A 16,065-nucleotide genomic window follows, 5' to 3' on the forward strand; every position below is an offset into this window, starting at 1 on the left:
TCCTTGATGTTTTTTTTGAAAGATGATGTCTAAGCTCTTTTTTTGATTCTGGTTTTCAAGTAGTCCAGTAATTTGCTAGGTCAGCTGTTTTTCCCAGGTCTTTCACATTTTCTTCTATTTTTTTCAGTCTTTCGACTTTGTCTGATTATTTCTTGATGTCTCATAGAATCATTAGCTTCCATTTGCCCAGTTTTAATATTTAAGACATGATTTTCTCAAGTGAGCTTTTGTACCTCCTTTTCCATTTGGTCAATTCTATTTTGTAAAGAGTTCTTTTCTTCAGTGAATCTCTGTGTCCCTTTTTCTAAAGGGCCAATTCTGTATTTCAGGAAGTTTTTCTCTTCAGTACATTTTTGTATATGTTTTTCCATTTGGCCAATTCAACTTTTTAAGAAGTTCTTCTTGTATGGGGGTGAGTATTGATGGTGTGGAAGGTGTTTATCAGAGCGTCCCACCCGATAGTTATCAGAGGACCAGAGAAGCTAATTACTCACCGCCACCCCAGGAAAGACCCATGAGGGAATAAACTCAAAGAGGTTCCCAAACTGGCAAAGCTATAGTGGGGGTGTTGAAGGAAGGTGTTGGGGTTCAGTTGTTACCCTAGTGGGTTGGGTCCAACCCTCAGTGCCAGAAATACTGAGACAAGCCTCCCCACTCCTAAGTTCAAGTCGCTTTGCCCTTCAAGATGGTGTTTGGTATTCCTCTTCCCCTCAGCCACAAGATCATTCTTCCTCCCCCCAAAGTAACAGCCCCAAACTACACTAATAAACTAATAAAGATTTATTATAAGGATGAGGGAATTCAGAATAACAGGGTGGGATCAAGGAAGGGTCCCCCAAGTGCCTGCTCCCTCCAGAGTCCAGGCACTAAGGCCAATTATGGAGCACAACTCTCAGTTATCTTCTTCGTTAGCAATGAAGTCAGTAGAAAGGTTTTGCTGTTGAAATCTCCAGATTGCCCCTGAATTTTGGGTTCAGAAGAGCTAAATTCCTGTCCAGATCCTCCTGGCCACCCACAACCATCCACCCCAAGCCCACCCGAGAGCTTGAATGTCTTCTCCTGTCCTTGGCAGTTGGCAGTTTAGAATCTTCAGAATCTTCCCCAAACTCCCTCCTTCACTGACTCCCCCCCCCCCACAAATGGAACCTCCTCTAGGTTCCATGAGGCCAGCTTCAACTCCAATTGCCTGCTCTCCTTTGCAAAAGTCAGTCTACACTGCTACATTCTCTTCTTGGGATTTTTGTACCTCTTTTACCAGTTGATCTATTCTGTTTTTTAAAATATTAATTTCTTTTATTTAACGCCTCCTTTATCAACTTGTTGACTCTTTTTTTTCATGATTTTTATTAAAAAAGGAAACTGAGAAACCCCTGCAGAGATGTAATGGGTGACCAAGGATTTTGAGTAACTTGGTCTGGCAGGGCAGTTCCTTTAGTACTCAAGGGAGTAAATGCCTATCTGGCTCCCTGAGCTGGGACAGCACAACCTGTATGAAAGGGATAATACAGCAAACTGTGCCAGAGGAAGACAAACACCTCAGAAAAAGGAAATAGGATTTTGTTTAATCTAGTCTGTTGAGATGTTTCTTCCCTAGAACAGAATGTTAGAGAGAGAGTGAATGGCGGTTGATTAGGACTTGGCTCAACCCAATCTGAAGTAGACCTTCTCTAAGATAACCTCAAATTGGTATCCTCATATAACCCTGTTTGATTAATCTGACTCCTTTTCAGGTGTAAAGGTTTATTTGTAAAAGAAAACACGGATAGGGCAGGAAAGAGGTTGAAGGAGTCCCTAACTAAAGGCACCAAGCAACTGTGTCCAGGCTTGACAGCCTTTGGCTAAAGTTTGATCCTCCTCTCTATAGTTTCTCTGTCTTTCTTTCCTAGGCTAATCTTCCAACAGAATAAGACTCTAAGGTAACTGGAGTAGCAAGATGATGAAATCAGGAACTAGGAGCGATTCTATCTACCTCAGGGAAAATCCCTGAGGATAGACTCAGGAGTTCAAATCTGCTCCCTAGTTTCTTCTTTGACAGGAGCTTCAGGATATTGTAGATTTTCAGTTGATAAGAGAGTCTTTTTTTCAGGAGTGGATTCACTTCCCAAAACTGGAGTGAGAGACTCAGAGCTCCTTTTCCTCTCAGAGTTCCTCTCAACTCCCAGAAACTGGCAGTTACAAAAACTCTTCATTCTATCCCTCCTCCAAGATTCTAAGAATCCCCCAGTCAATCACCTCTTCACTGCATTCCGTAGCATCCCCTTGTGAGCACAATCCTTCTTTCTAAATACCATTTCTACATTTTCCTGTGTCATTCTTATTTCTTTCTCCAATTTTTCTTCTACCTCTCTCATTTGATTTTTAAAATCCTTTCTGAGCTTCTCCATTAATTGTGGGGAGCTTGAGAGCAATTTCTATTTTTCTTGGACATTGGATGCAGCAATATGACTTGGTTGTTGTCTTTTTTTTTTTTTTAATTTTTTTAAACCCTCAACTTCTGTGTATTGGCTCCAAGGCAGAAGAGTGGTAAGGGTGGGCAATGGGGGTCAAGTGACTTGCCCAGGGTCACACAGCTGGGAAGTGTCTGAGGCCGAATTTGAACCTAGGACTTCCCATCTATAGGCCTGACTTTCAATCCATTGAGCTACCCAGCTGTCCCTTTGTTGTTGTCTTCTGAGTTTGAGTCTACTCTGTCATCAAAATAGTTTTCTATGTTGAATTTTTTTTGTTATTTCCTCATTTTCCTGCCCTTTTTCTTTTCTTTTTATTATTTTTTTAAAGCCCTTACATTCTGTCTTAGAGTCAATACTGTGTATTGGCTCCAAGGCAGAAGAGTGGTAAGGGTAGGCAATGGGGGTCAAGTGACTTGCCCAGGGTCACACAGCTAGAAAGTGTCTGAGGTCACATTTGAATCCAGGACCTCCTGTCTCTGGGCCTGGCTCTCAATCCACTGAGCTACCCAGCTGCCCCTCCTTTTTCTTTTAGTTTGAAAAACTGTTAAAATTGGGTTCTGCAATATGGTGAAGGAAGTACTGTTCCAAGTTTCAGGTTCTTTGTGAAATTGCCTTCAGAGCTGGCTTTGGGGATCTATCTGCTTTCAATTCTTCCAAGGTGGTATGATGTAAAGAGAAGTGTGTTTAATATTAAAAGCCTGTGTGCTTATCTGTGAGTAACCCCCAAGCACTCTTACTTCCTGGAACTGTGACCAGGGGGAAGCAGGGTCCCCTCCTCCCCTGTGACTGCCAGTGCTGGTGTATACTGGTGCTCCTCCTCACCTTGTGACTACAACCCAGGACTGCAGCCTAGATCTGTGTGTGAGCAACGTGGTAAGAGTGTTGCACCCAGAGCCAGCAAAGGAAACCCTGTAATCTCCTTCTGAGCAGTTGTCTAACCCCCCCACACACACACACCTTACCATCTGTAATTGCGAGTTCTGGATGCCATGGCTCCTGCTTCAGTTGCACCCAAGGCCTCTTGCCTCCACGGGGCCTGCCCTAGCATGGTGTATGCCACCTCCACCCTGATGCTCTAGATCCCTCATATTGACCTTCTAAGTTGTTTTAAGCTAAAAAATTACTTCACCTTGTCTTTCTGTGGGTTATACTACTCCAGAATTTGTTTTGAGGCATCATTTGAGGTATCATTGCTTTTTGGAGAGTAATTTTGATAGAAATCAGATGGCTCCACAACACTTCTCCACCATCTTGGCTCCACCTCCCCAAACAGGTCTTTTAATAACCTCAAACTTTTCCCTAACATAAAGACCCATCATTGTAATGGATGATTAGATTCTGAAAGTCAAGGAATGCTGTAGTCTTAGAAGAGCTAAAGTTGAGGATGACCCAAAGAACAATGGAGAAGAGGAAGGTAGGTTGGAGCAAATGACCACACATCACCAACAAGGAATTGTGTAGAAATATGGTCTAGGATCTGATCAAAGAAATGTATGAGAGGAAAAATGGGTTGACCAGCCATGTTGTGAGAGTGAGATGGAACAAATGGATAGCCTGTGTCCTCCAGTGGTAGCCATGAAATGTCCAGAGAATGCAAAGAATTTAAGTGCATCTTCTGTGTTGAACTTAAAGAAACACATACTAAAAAATCACATAGAATAGGCAGGTATGAATGGGGTGACAAATTAAATAATCTTTGAACATTTATTAAATGTCTTCTAGGTGGCAGGCATTGTGTTAATCTAATCATTGTAGGGAATAACTGTACTAATAAAATCATAAATCATTTAGAATACTGATATATAAGAAGACATCAAATAATATTTAAAATGGCAAGAACATTAGGATTTGGAGCCAGAGGACTTGGTTTTAAATCCTAGCTACACTATTTATCACTTGTGTAACCTTGAACAAATCCCTTCACTTCAGTGTAACTCAGTCTCTTTTCTAGAAAATGAGGAAGGGGCAGCTAGGATGCTCAATGTATTGACAGCCAGACCTAAAGACAGGAGGTCCTGGGTTCAAATTTGGCCTCAGATACTTCCTAGCTGTGTGATCCTGGGCAAGTCACTTAACCCCATTTGCCTAGCCTTTATTGCTCTTCTGCCTTAGAAACAATATATAGTATTGATTCCAAGATGGAAGGAAACATTTAAAAAACAAAACAAAACAAGAAAATGAGAAAGTTACCCTATTAAATGCTCTGAACCTGTAGTCTATGAAATTATCTTTTAAATATTATGATAACTATTAAGTATAATGGTTTCCTCTATAATTTTATATACTTTATTTTATGGATTTAGAAAAAGTATTCTGAAAAGGGGCCCATAAGGCTTCATTAAACTGCTAAAGGTGCCCAGAACCCCAAAACAGTAAGAACCTCTAGCCTAGATAATCTTTTAGCTCTAAATCTGGTAAGATAAGTTGAACCTTGGGAGTCTAGGGAATGAGTTATAAGATAAATATATTTCAGTGAGAAAGGGGCATGGCAAGAATAGTTGTTGGTTTGAATGTAAAGTGGAGAAGATAAAACCCTGTTATTACTTTGGAGATAAGTCATCTCGATTTTGATGATGGCCCAAAATATCAGGCTTATTGCTCAAGGAATCAGACTAGAGAACAAGGTACCCCATTATAATTGGTCATTTCTTGGACCAAACCGAATTCTGTTTGATGTATAAATGCCAGACTGGCAACAGCTTATATTTAGATAGCAACTTATTTTTTTAAGGTTGAATCTGTATTTATTGCAACTTATTTTTTTCAAAGCATTTGTTTGTTGAACTTAATTGAACCATCTCAGTGCTTTTGACACCTACCCTATTTTAGTAGGTTCCCACCCATCTTAAATCAATTCATTTTATCCCTTGATTAGTTCTAATCAGTATTATCTATTTTAACATGATTCCACAAGGATGGTGATTCATTAGTTACTTATTATTAATAGGCAGTAATCAGAAGTAACTAGGTATAGGTTGTAGTTGAGTAGATTCTTTCCTATAAGAAGAGTCTTCTCATGTTAAACTTTAATTTGTCAGCATAGCTTGAAGGGGCCCTCTACCAGCCTCACAAGCTTCAGTGGAAAGACCCAGTATATATTAATAGACCCTCCCCTCTGTATTGCTTCCTCCTTATGCCTCATCCCAAGGAGGCTTGACCTAATACCAAATCATATCCCTGAAGGGTCCATTGCTAGGGTGCTCAGGACCCATTGAAAAGAGTGAGGATGGGCTGTAGGTAGGCTGGTTGCCATGACGATGGGCTGTAGGTAGGCTGGTTGCCATGACAATGGGTTGTAGGTAGGCTGGTTGCCATGAGGAAGGGCTGCAGGTAAGCTGGTTGCCATGAGGATGGGCTGTAGGTGGGCCGGTTTCCATATGCCCACCATATTGTTTGGTAGCAACATGACTGGGTTTGGAGTCCACCAATGAGATAAACATGCTGATGCCTGGACTGAACAGGCATATTAAGGATGGGGATGGGCACTGAAGGGAATAAAAGCTGTATACTCTGCAAAAGAAGTCTCAGACTGTGAGGAAGGTCTGGGATTCTAATTGTTGAAGGGAGCCAGGCCCCTCTAATAATAATTATTAACTTTGGAGCTCTGCCTCAGTTGTTTTCAGATTAGACAAAATTCTGGTATCACACAAGGTTGTCTTGTGCAAAGGATGTCCCTGAACTAGACTTTTTGTTTGAACCCAGAGAAGTGGCAGTAAAATGGTAAGGGAAAAACACCTTGTCCCAAAAATTGTGAGAGTGACTCCAAGGGTACTCTTGTCTATATAGGATTGACAAGGGAGATGGGGTTTCGGTTCACCTGAAATCTTGCTCCTGCCCTATCTTTACTGGATGAAGGGAAGACGAAGGGAAGGTAATATTCTCCGTCAGCACACTCCTTTTGTTTTCCTCCTATCCCCCTTAACTTGAAACTACTTGACTTCTTGCATACTATAATGTAGGCCAAGTGTTGCTCTTTTTCCACTGCATCTTGTCTCTTGTCAGTCTTCCTTTGCACAGGCTGTCCTCCATATCTGGAATTCTCTTTCTCTTCATCTTTGCCTCTAAGAGTCCCTTGATTCCTCAAGGTTCAGCCAAGGTGCCAGCTTCTGTTGGAAGTCTTCCATGATCTCCCTTCCCCCAGTTGTTAGTACTCTCCCTCCTCAAATTATCTTGTATTTATTTATCTGACTACATGCTATATCTCTCCCATCCCAGTAGCATCTAAGCACCTCTGAGGGAAAGGATTGTCTTTGTTTTTGTCTCTTCACCCTGAATGCCTGGCATAGAGTAGGTGCTTAATAAATGTTCATGGAATTGACTTTCCTCACAATAATTCTGAGAGATAGGAATTATTATCCCATTTTATAGATAAGGAACCTGAAAGTTAAAGAAAGTGACTTATTCAAGGTTTTACAAGCCAGTAAATAGCCAATAGGGACCCAAATGTCCTGATGTCTCAGAATGAGAAAAAGCTTTTGATTTCCCTACCTCCTCCTCTCTCCTACCCTGACTTGTCACCTCCAGTCCACAAATAATCATTTAATTCACATCCCACTTGGTATTTCTGCATTTCAGTTCAAAGCCTTGTCCTCACTCCACCAAAACCGCCTTGCAAACTCATATTGTCTTCATTTTTTAAATCTCTGGTTAGTCTAAGTTTCTCCTGCATCTCTACATCAGTTAGCATCTCAGCAGCAACAAAACCCACCTGCCCTGACACAGGGGGCATTTAAAATGTGTGCAATGATTTGTTCCCAGCTCCTGAAAGCTTTATAAATGTCCCTAATCCCTGGGAGGAGGATAAAGGCATAATGAGATATAATCTACGAAAAGCATTATACCAAAAGAGGAATGACAGAAAGATCAGGTGTTTGTGTTCATATTCAGTCAGACCACCTCCATACAAGGATCCATGCGTTCATGGGTCCATGATGTCAGGCCACTAAAGGTGAATTTCTAGGAGAGGGAATACCCTATGAAATTTCTCCCTTCCCCCTGGATGAGTGGAAAAGAGAGAAAAAAAAAAGAGTAGGTTCTCAGAGGTCACTGCTCCAGGTAAATGGCCCTGGTTCCTGAGGGTAAAACTCAAGGGCACAGCTATTTATTTATTCATTTGTTTGTTTTTAAATAGAAATTTTTTCCATGGTTACATGATTCATGTTCTCTCTCTCCCCTTACCCCCCCCCCCCAAACCCTTCCCCTAGTTGACCCATATTTCCACTGGGTTTTACATGTGTCGTTGATCAAGACCTATTTCCATATTATTGATAGTTGCAATAGAGTGATCATTTAGGGTCTACATCCCAAATCATATCTGCATCCACCCATGTGATCAGGCAATTGTTTTTCTTCTGCATTTCTACTCCCACAGTTCTTCCTCTGAATGTGGATAGTGTTCTTTTTCATAAGTCCCTCAGAATTGTCTTGGGTCATTGCATTGCTGCTAATAAGAGAAGTCCATTATTTTTTCTTTTACCATAGTGTATCTGTCTCTGTGTACAATGTTCTCCTGGTTCTGCTCCTTTCACTCTGCATCAATTCCTGGAGGTCATTCCAGTTCACATGGAATTTCTCTAGTTCATAAAGCACAATAATATTCCATCACCAGCAGATACCACAATTTGTTCAGCCATTCCCCAATTGAAGGGCATATCCTTGTTTTCCAGTTTTCTGCCACCACAAAGAATGTGTCTTTAAATATTTTTGTACAAATCTTTTTCCTTTGATCACTTTGGGGTATAAACCCAGCAGTGGTATGGCTGGATCAAAGGGCAGGCAGTCTTTTAGCGCCCTTTGGGCATAGTTCCAAATTGCCATCCAGAATGGTTGGAGCAATTCAATTCAGAATGGATGAATGCCATGAATATAAAGAAGGAAACTATAAGTATATTAGGCAAACACAGAATAGTATAGTTGTCAGATCTCTGGGACACGAAAGATTTTAAAACCAAACAAGAGTTAGAAAAAATTGCAAAATGTAAAATAAATAATTTTGATTACATTAAATTAAAAAGGTTTTGCACAAACAAAACTAATGCAACCAAAATTAGAAGGGAATCAACAAATTGGGGGAAAATATTTATAACAAAAAACTCTGACAAAGGTCTAATTCAGGGTTTGGCAACCTTTTTGGCTGTGAGAGCCATAAACACCACATTTTTAAAAATGTAATTTCGTGAGAGCCGTACAGTGCTCACAGTGTGCACTCTTGTAACAACGCCTGAAAAAAAATTGACTTTATGGCTCCTGCAGAAAGAGCCATATCTGGCCCTCAAAAGAGCCAGATATAGCTTGAGAGCCATGTGTTGCCTACCCCTGATCCAATTACTCAAATATATAAGGAGCTAAATCAATTGCACAAGAAATCAAGCCATTCCCTAATCGATAAATGGGCAAGGGACATGAATAGGCAATTTTCAGATAAAGAAATCAAAGCTATCAATAAACACATGGAAAAGTGTTCTAAATCTCTTGTAATTAGAGAAATGCAAATCAAAACAACTCTGAGGTATCATCTCACAGCTAGCAGATTGGCTAATATGACAGCAAAGGAAAGTGGTGAATGTTGGAGGGGATGTGGAAAAACTGGGACATTAATGCATTGCTGGTGGAATTGTGAGAAGGGCACAGTTATTTAGAGCTGCTAGCGGTCGAGAGGAAGGATGGCTAGTCTAGAACCCAGAGTAGAAATAAATGCCTCTGCCTCAGATGTCCAGCCTTCAGGATTATTGGCCTGATTCAAGGCATAAAGAATGAAACTTTGAACTCTTGGAGACAGTCTTCACAAAATCACTTACTTTTTCTTTATTCCAAGTAGGCTTTCGAGGAGTAACCTTTTAGCTCCAATAATTGGAAAACCCAAAGTCCCAGGCAAATCATTTTGCCTGTAGTATTAACAATTAAGGATAAAGAGAAGGATTTGCAACAAAGTCTGACTGCAAGTTAACAGTAGAACCTAAGGCAGTTATTGTCGAAATGGCTATGTCGAAGTGGAATCTAGAAGCCCCCAAACTTGTAGCCTAGAAAGATTTAATGACTCCTGTGATAATTAGATTAAGTCTACACTGCCCATCACCAAAGGTGAGAACACCTCTAATTCTGGGAGGTCCATAACCCACGTGTGCTAGAATAAGGGATCAATCAGAATCAACCGACTGCCTCCTAGGCAGTACTATGAGAAGCATCTATTGTGATTGGACGTGCAAATTAGCAAGGAGGCACAGGAAGTGACGCATAAGTGACCCCTTTAAAAGGAGACGGTCCTCAGTCAGCTGAGGTCTTCGGTGGAAGAGAGCATCTGGCAAAGGACCTTTTCTAGTTCATGGAGGAGTGTTGGAATGCTGAGACTCTGGTGAGATGGCTTTAAATATCCCCTGACTTCCTTTCTCCTCCCTTGGCGTTTCTGGAGGCTCTACCCTCAAGGAGGCCTCTCTTGCCTCTCTAATTGTAAAAGGACTTGTGGCTAGAAGCCTTGTTTAATTAACCTCTGTGCCCCTCTGCTGGGGCCTCTAAATTCTTACCTGGTCGGGGCCAGAGTTTCTCTCTCCCAATTTCCCCACCTTCAACCTTCCTAATTGTAAATAAACTTCCATAAAAGTCATCCTGACTTGGGTCTTTTTTGAATTTGAAATCAAGTTAATCCGATTTCTGGCGTCCATACCTTAAATATCTAGTTTCCCCTCTAACAGTACAAACAAATAGGTCAGGATGGAATGCAAGGTAAACATATAAGCTAACTAGGGATGAGTGTTTAGGTACATGTGAAAAGTAAATATCCCCTGAATGATCTGAGTGTTATCTACTTATCACTACCTATATTTGTGATGAGGCTTTTCTTGACAAATAAGAACCTGTCCAGCAGGGGTCAGCAACGTATGGCTCTCGAGCCATATCTGGCTCTTTTGAGGGCCAGATTTGGCTCTTTCTGCGGGAGCCATAAAGTCAATTTTTTTCAGGCGCTGTTACAGGAGCGGCACTGTGAGCACTGTACGGCTCTCATGAAATTACATTTTAAAAAATGTGGCATTTATGGCTCTCATGGCCAAAAAGGTTGCCGACCCCTGTTGTATAGCATTGTAGCTTGTAACCCTATTTAAGCTGCCTTCTAATGTGAGTCTGTACAGCCTCCATCAGGGAAGACTGTCCCAGCTGGTAGATTTTTCTCTTTTTCTTTTTTAATCAATAAATAATGGTTCCAATTATTGAATTTCTGGGTATCTAGACTCATCTTATGAAGTACTCCACTTCACTTATGATTCAGAAACCCTACCTGCGAAGATGAAAATCCTTTCCCCCACTAAGGCTCTCTATTCTCTCATCCCTTTGTACCTTAATTCTACCTAGAGATTAGGGGATGTTCAGCTAAGACTAGAGTTTCTGGTGTGAGGACTTACTGACCCCTTTTCAGGGCTATGATTTTCACTCTTGGATCGAAGAAGCTGCCGCCTACTCATCAAACTGACTTGCAGACAGGCTAAACCAGGTGGAGAGTAACCCATAGATCTCAAACCCACTGGTGAGTTGGGTTGTGTCTATCCCAAGCTTATGAAGTCAGTCCCCAACACAAGAGGCAGATAAGAACAATCTGTTCCAGTGGCTATGAAGGAGGGAGAAGCAGACACTGCAAAAGGTTTAGACCTCACGGAGACATGGAAGATGCCAGGATTATCCACTGCATCTCAAGCCATCACCAGCCATCTTGATTTTTGTCTTATCACTAGACTTTGATGACTGGAAGTGAGAGTGAGGCTGATGACTTTGTGCAAGTCTGTTTCGTTTCAATCCAATTTATGCGTGAGTCAAGAGACATCAGTGATGTCATTTTGGTCCCCTTCCAGGATAAAGGACAACAACCACCCTCTCCACAGTTCTCCTCCTCTGCCCTATTGTTTCATTTTGCTCTTAGCATTTCCTAATTTATTGTTCTTGTTTTGGGGTTTTCTTTTAAATAATTTTAAATTGTGCATTTAAACATGAAAAAAAGAACATTTCTATACATGTAGGCAGAACACCAAAGATGATTCATTTCATATTGCTTACTTTTTAAAAATATGTAATAAATTTTACTTGTCTTTCAAAACAATCCTACTCTCTCTCCCTTTAACTAACATACTTCTCATTAAAAATAAAAAATAAAAAACCACTGAGAAAAAGAAAGGGAAATAAAAACCCTTTTAAAGGATCAGCATGGTCAAGCAAAACATTAATCACCTTAGTAGCCATATATGTCTGCCTTGCATTTTGTGCAAGATGTATCATGGTTTCATCACAAGTAATGAATGATTGGCCATTGCATTCATCAGTGTGCTTAAGTCTTTCAAAGTTGTTTTTCTTTATAATATTGTCATCTTTTTGCAAACTGTTCTCTTGGTTCAGTTCACTTTCTTTTTACTTCATACCACTCTAGGATTCTCTGAAATAATACATCCTGTCATTTCTTATGGTGCTAAAATCTTCCATTACATTTATTTACCATAATGTGTTCAGTCCTTTTTTGTCTATGAATTGTCTGTGAAGCTATCCAAGATACTCCCTTAGAGTGTAGTTCTTTTTTTTTTTTCTCTTCCCTCACCCACTTTTAATTTTCCCTTTCAGGATCAAGATGTTTGTTTTGCTTGTGGCTAACCCTTTCTGGTATTATCTTTCCTCTTAACATTTCTCCTCCAGATCTCCACTAGTTTTTCTGTTGAATTTTATATTTCTACACTGAACTCTAAGTGTTTTAAACCTTCTTTTGTCTGTTTCAAGTAAGAATGAGGTTGATCTGATGTTCATTCCCTCCATCTTTTCCTCCATGTGTACTTATCTTCTCATACACTCCAATTATGAAAAACAGCATTTTTTAACCCCATCTTCTTTTCTCTACTATGCATTTCTCCTTTTACCATCCTTTCACGTAAAACACTCAAAACAGAACCAATCCATAGCAATGTCCTTTTTTAAAATTTAACTTATTTGATGCCTTTTGAAAATATTAAAGTTCTATAGAGAAAATCATTTCTTCTCCCTCCATTAGAATGTTAGCATGAAATAATGTTATAGCTCTTTCCAATTGCTGAAATAAACTTTGTATCTTTCTAAGTTTCTCTGAACTCTTATGTGTATCATTAATTTATTTTTAATATTTTCCCCAATTACATGTAGAATGATTTTTAACATTTGTTTTTTTACATTTTGAGTTCTAAATTCTTTTCCTTTGCTTTCCCGTCCCTGAGATGGTAAGCGATTTGATATAGCTTATACATGTACAATCACAAAAAACATATTTCTGGGGCAGCTGGGTAGCTCCCAGGCCTAGAGATGGGAGGTCCTAGGTTCAAATCCGGCCTCAGACACTTCCCAGCTGTGTGACCCTGGGCAAGTCACTTGACCCCCATTGCCTACCCTTACCAATCTTCCACCTATAAGTCGATACACAAAAGTTAAGGGTTTAAAATTTAAAAAAAAAATAAATAAATAAAAAACCATATTTCTGTATTTGTCATGTTGTAAAAGAACACAGACCAAAAAAAACAAAAACCAGTCCATAAAAAAAGTCAAAAATAGTATGCTTTAATCTACATTGAGATTCCAACAGTTCTTTCTCTGGAGGCAGATGGCATTTTTTATCATGAATCCTTTGTATTTATCTTGGATCATTGTACTGCTGAAGATAGCTAAATCATTCACAGTTGATTTTCATCATACAATATTTCTGTTACTGGGTACAGTGTTCTCCTGGGTTCTGCTTACTTCACTTTGCATCAGTTCATGTAAATCTTTCCAGGTTTCTCTGAAATCATCCTGCTCATTATCTCCCATAGCACAATTATCGTATTCTGTTACACATATACCAGAACTTGTTCATCTATTCCCCAATTGATGGATACCTTCTCAATTTCCAAACCTTTATGAAGACAAAAAGAGTTTCTATAAATATTTTTGCATGAGTAGGTCCTTTCCCCCTGACAATCTTGTTTTATAAAACTCCCCAATTTACCTTTGTCCCATGAGAACTTGCCTTCGAGGAATTCTCAAATTAACCCTTATCTCAGACTGAACAATAAGCTGTCAAGCACCCATTACATGTAATAACAAATTTCCACATACGTTTTCCAAGCTCATATGATACAAATTGTCTCCCTCCCTCTCTTCCCTCTCCTGTCCTGGATCTGGCAAGCAATTTGGATATATATATATATATGTATGTATGTATGTATGTATGTGTGTATGTATATATTATCAAACAAAATGTATTCCCATATCATTAATTTTTGTAAGAGAATAATTATAAATACCAAAACCCCCAAACAAAAACCAAATAAATAAGTGAAAAATTGTATACTTTCATCTGCATTCTGACTCCAACAGTTCTTTCTCTGGAGGTGATAAGCATTCTTTGTCATAAGTCCCTCAGAATTGTCCTGGATCATTGTAGTGTTGAAAGTAGCTAATTTGAAGAGACATTCCTAAAGATGGTATAGTTCTCTGGGTGTTTCTGTCTCTATATGACATTGCTCTTATCGTAATAAATATACTATGAGACTTCCTCAGTTTGATCTGTGGTCCCTAAAAAAATGCCCACAGAACTGAAGAGGAGACAAACCTTACTTTAGAAAAAGCAGTGGAGGACTATGGCTATATTCCATATATATATGGAATGTTCCATATGTTGCTATAGTCACTGTCATGGTTATTTTTGCTTAAATGTTTTTCTTTGATATAGAGAAGGCCTCAATGCATGTGTGTATGTGTAGAGGAAGAACATAAACATAAATGACTAAGGAATGAAAACAAAAGACCTAAGTACAACAGATTTATTAAATAATTTTTCTAATAATATACTTAGTTAGAAGTGGCTGAAAAATGCATATTATCCAAATTGTGACATGCAGTTAGATGAACAACTCATTGAGTTAATCTATCAGCACATTTGTTTAGGATGAATAATACGAATAAATAATACACATAGGGTCTAGAATTTAATATGAGGAGAGAAGGCTGTATTGAATGTGGGAAATTATGAGTTCCTTACAGTGATGCTAAATTGCTTCTCTCCACAAAAGCTCCTCTTTTAATATCATTATTTTTTCTAGTGATGCTATATGACTGCAAATCATGGGACATCATGTCCTCAGCACAATTAGAATTGAGATGACTTGAAGGGCAGTGGAAAGATATCTACTAGGTGTAAGTAGGTTGGAGCATATTAATAATAGTGATTCACATGAGAAACATGGTAGCCAAAAAACTCAAAGTAATCAGGTTGCATTAATTACATACTAGTGTCTAGAAGGAGGAAGCTAATAGAACTACTGTATTTTGTCTTTGTTGGACCTTATCTGGAGTAGGTTATTTCCCTCTATGTACTATATTTTAGATAGGCTATTGAAAAGGTAGTATACGTTCAAAGGACAGCAACCAGGATGGTGAAGTTTTTTTGTTTTTTGTTTTTAAACCCTTTACCTTCCCTCTTGGAGTCAATATTATGTATTGGCTCCAAGGCAGAAGAGTGGTAAGGGCTAGGCAATGGGGGTTAAGTGACTTGCCCAGGGTCACACAGCTGGGAAGTGGCTGAGGCCAGATTTGAACCTAGGACCTCCCATCTCTAGGCCTGGCTCTCAATCCACTGAGCTACCCCAGCTGCCCCCCCAGTGAAGGGTTTTAGGACTCATGCAAAGATTGGTTGAGGAATCTGGAGATGTTTAGATAGCCACCTTTAAGTATCTTAAGAGTTTTCCTGTAGAAGTAGAGTTAGGCTTGCTCTAGAATACTTTATTTCAGAGGACAGAAGTACGAAAAATGTATAGAAATGACAAAGTGCTAGATTTCAGTTCAGCATAAGGAAAATTTTTCCATGATTTGATCTCTTTCAGGAGGTTGTTGGTTTCCCAACATTGGCAATCTTCAAATGGAATTTGGATGACCACATGTCAGCAATTTTGAAGAGAAAATCTTATTTAAGTTGGAGTAGATAACCCCTCTAGATTACTTACTACTTTAAATGTCTGAGACAGTATGATCGTGTGTATGTATGTATATGTGTATGGGGGAGGGAAGGGAGAGAGGGAAGGCGGGAAGGAGGGAGAGAGGGAGAGAGAAATTTTGGTTTTGAAGGACTATACAACCTAACAGACATATATACAAACAAATTTAATATAAATGAGAATATAAGCACATAAGAGCAAGACAAAATATTGTGATATCATCTATTGCTTACAACTTGGAAGCTCAAAGGCTTCCTGAAAGATGTAACATTTGTACTCCATCTTGATGTTGGAACAGGGAAGCAAAAAGGGAAGAAGAGTGAAAAGGCAGGATATTTTCAAGGAATAACAGGTAGAGAGTCCAATTTGGCTAGAGAAAGAGAGAACATAAAGAGAAATGGTATAAAATGTGGCTGTATAGATAGGTTTTACAGATGAGTTGAATGACTTTCCCAAGGTCACCATGAAAAAGGAATTCTTAATTCCTTTTTTAATTTAAGGGGGGGCTTGGAGATCTTCTTACCACAGAGATGTGTAGGGATTAACCAGCACACAGTGACAAGAAGTAGAAACCATAGAGACAAGAAGGAGAAACCATAGAGACAGGAAGGAGGAACCATAGAGACAGGAAGTGAGGTAAGAGAAGGTTA

This window comes from Gracilinanus agilis, chromosome 1, assembly GCF_016433145.1.
Source record: "Gracilinanus agilis isolate LMUSP501 chromosome 1, AgileGrace, whole genome shotgun sequence".
In the NCBI taxonomy this organism is placed as follows: domain Eukaryota; kingdom Metazoa; phylum Chordata; class Mammalia; order Didelphimorphia; family Didelphidae; genus Gracilinanus; species Gracilinanus agilis.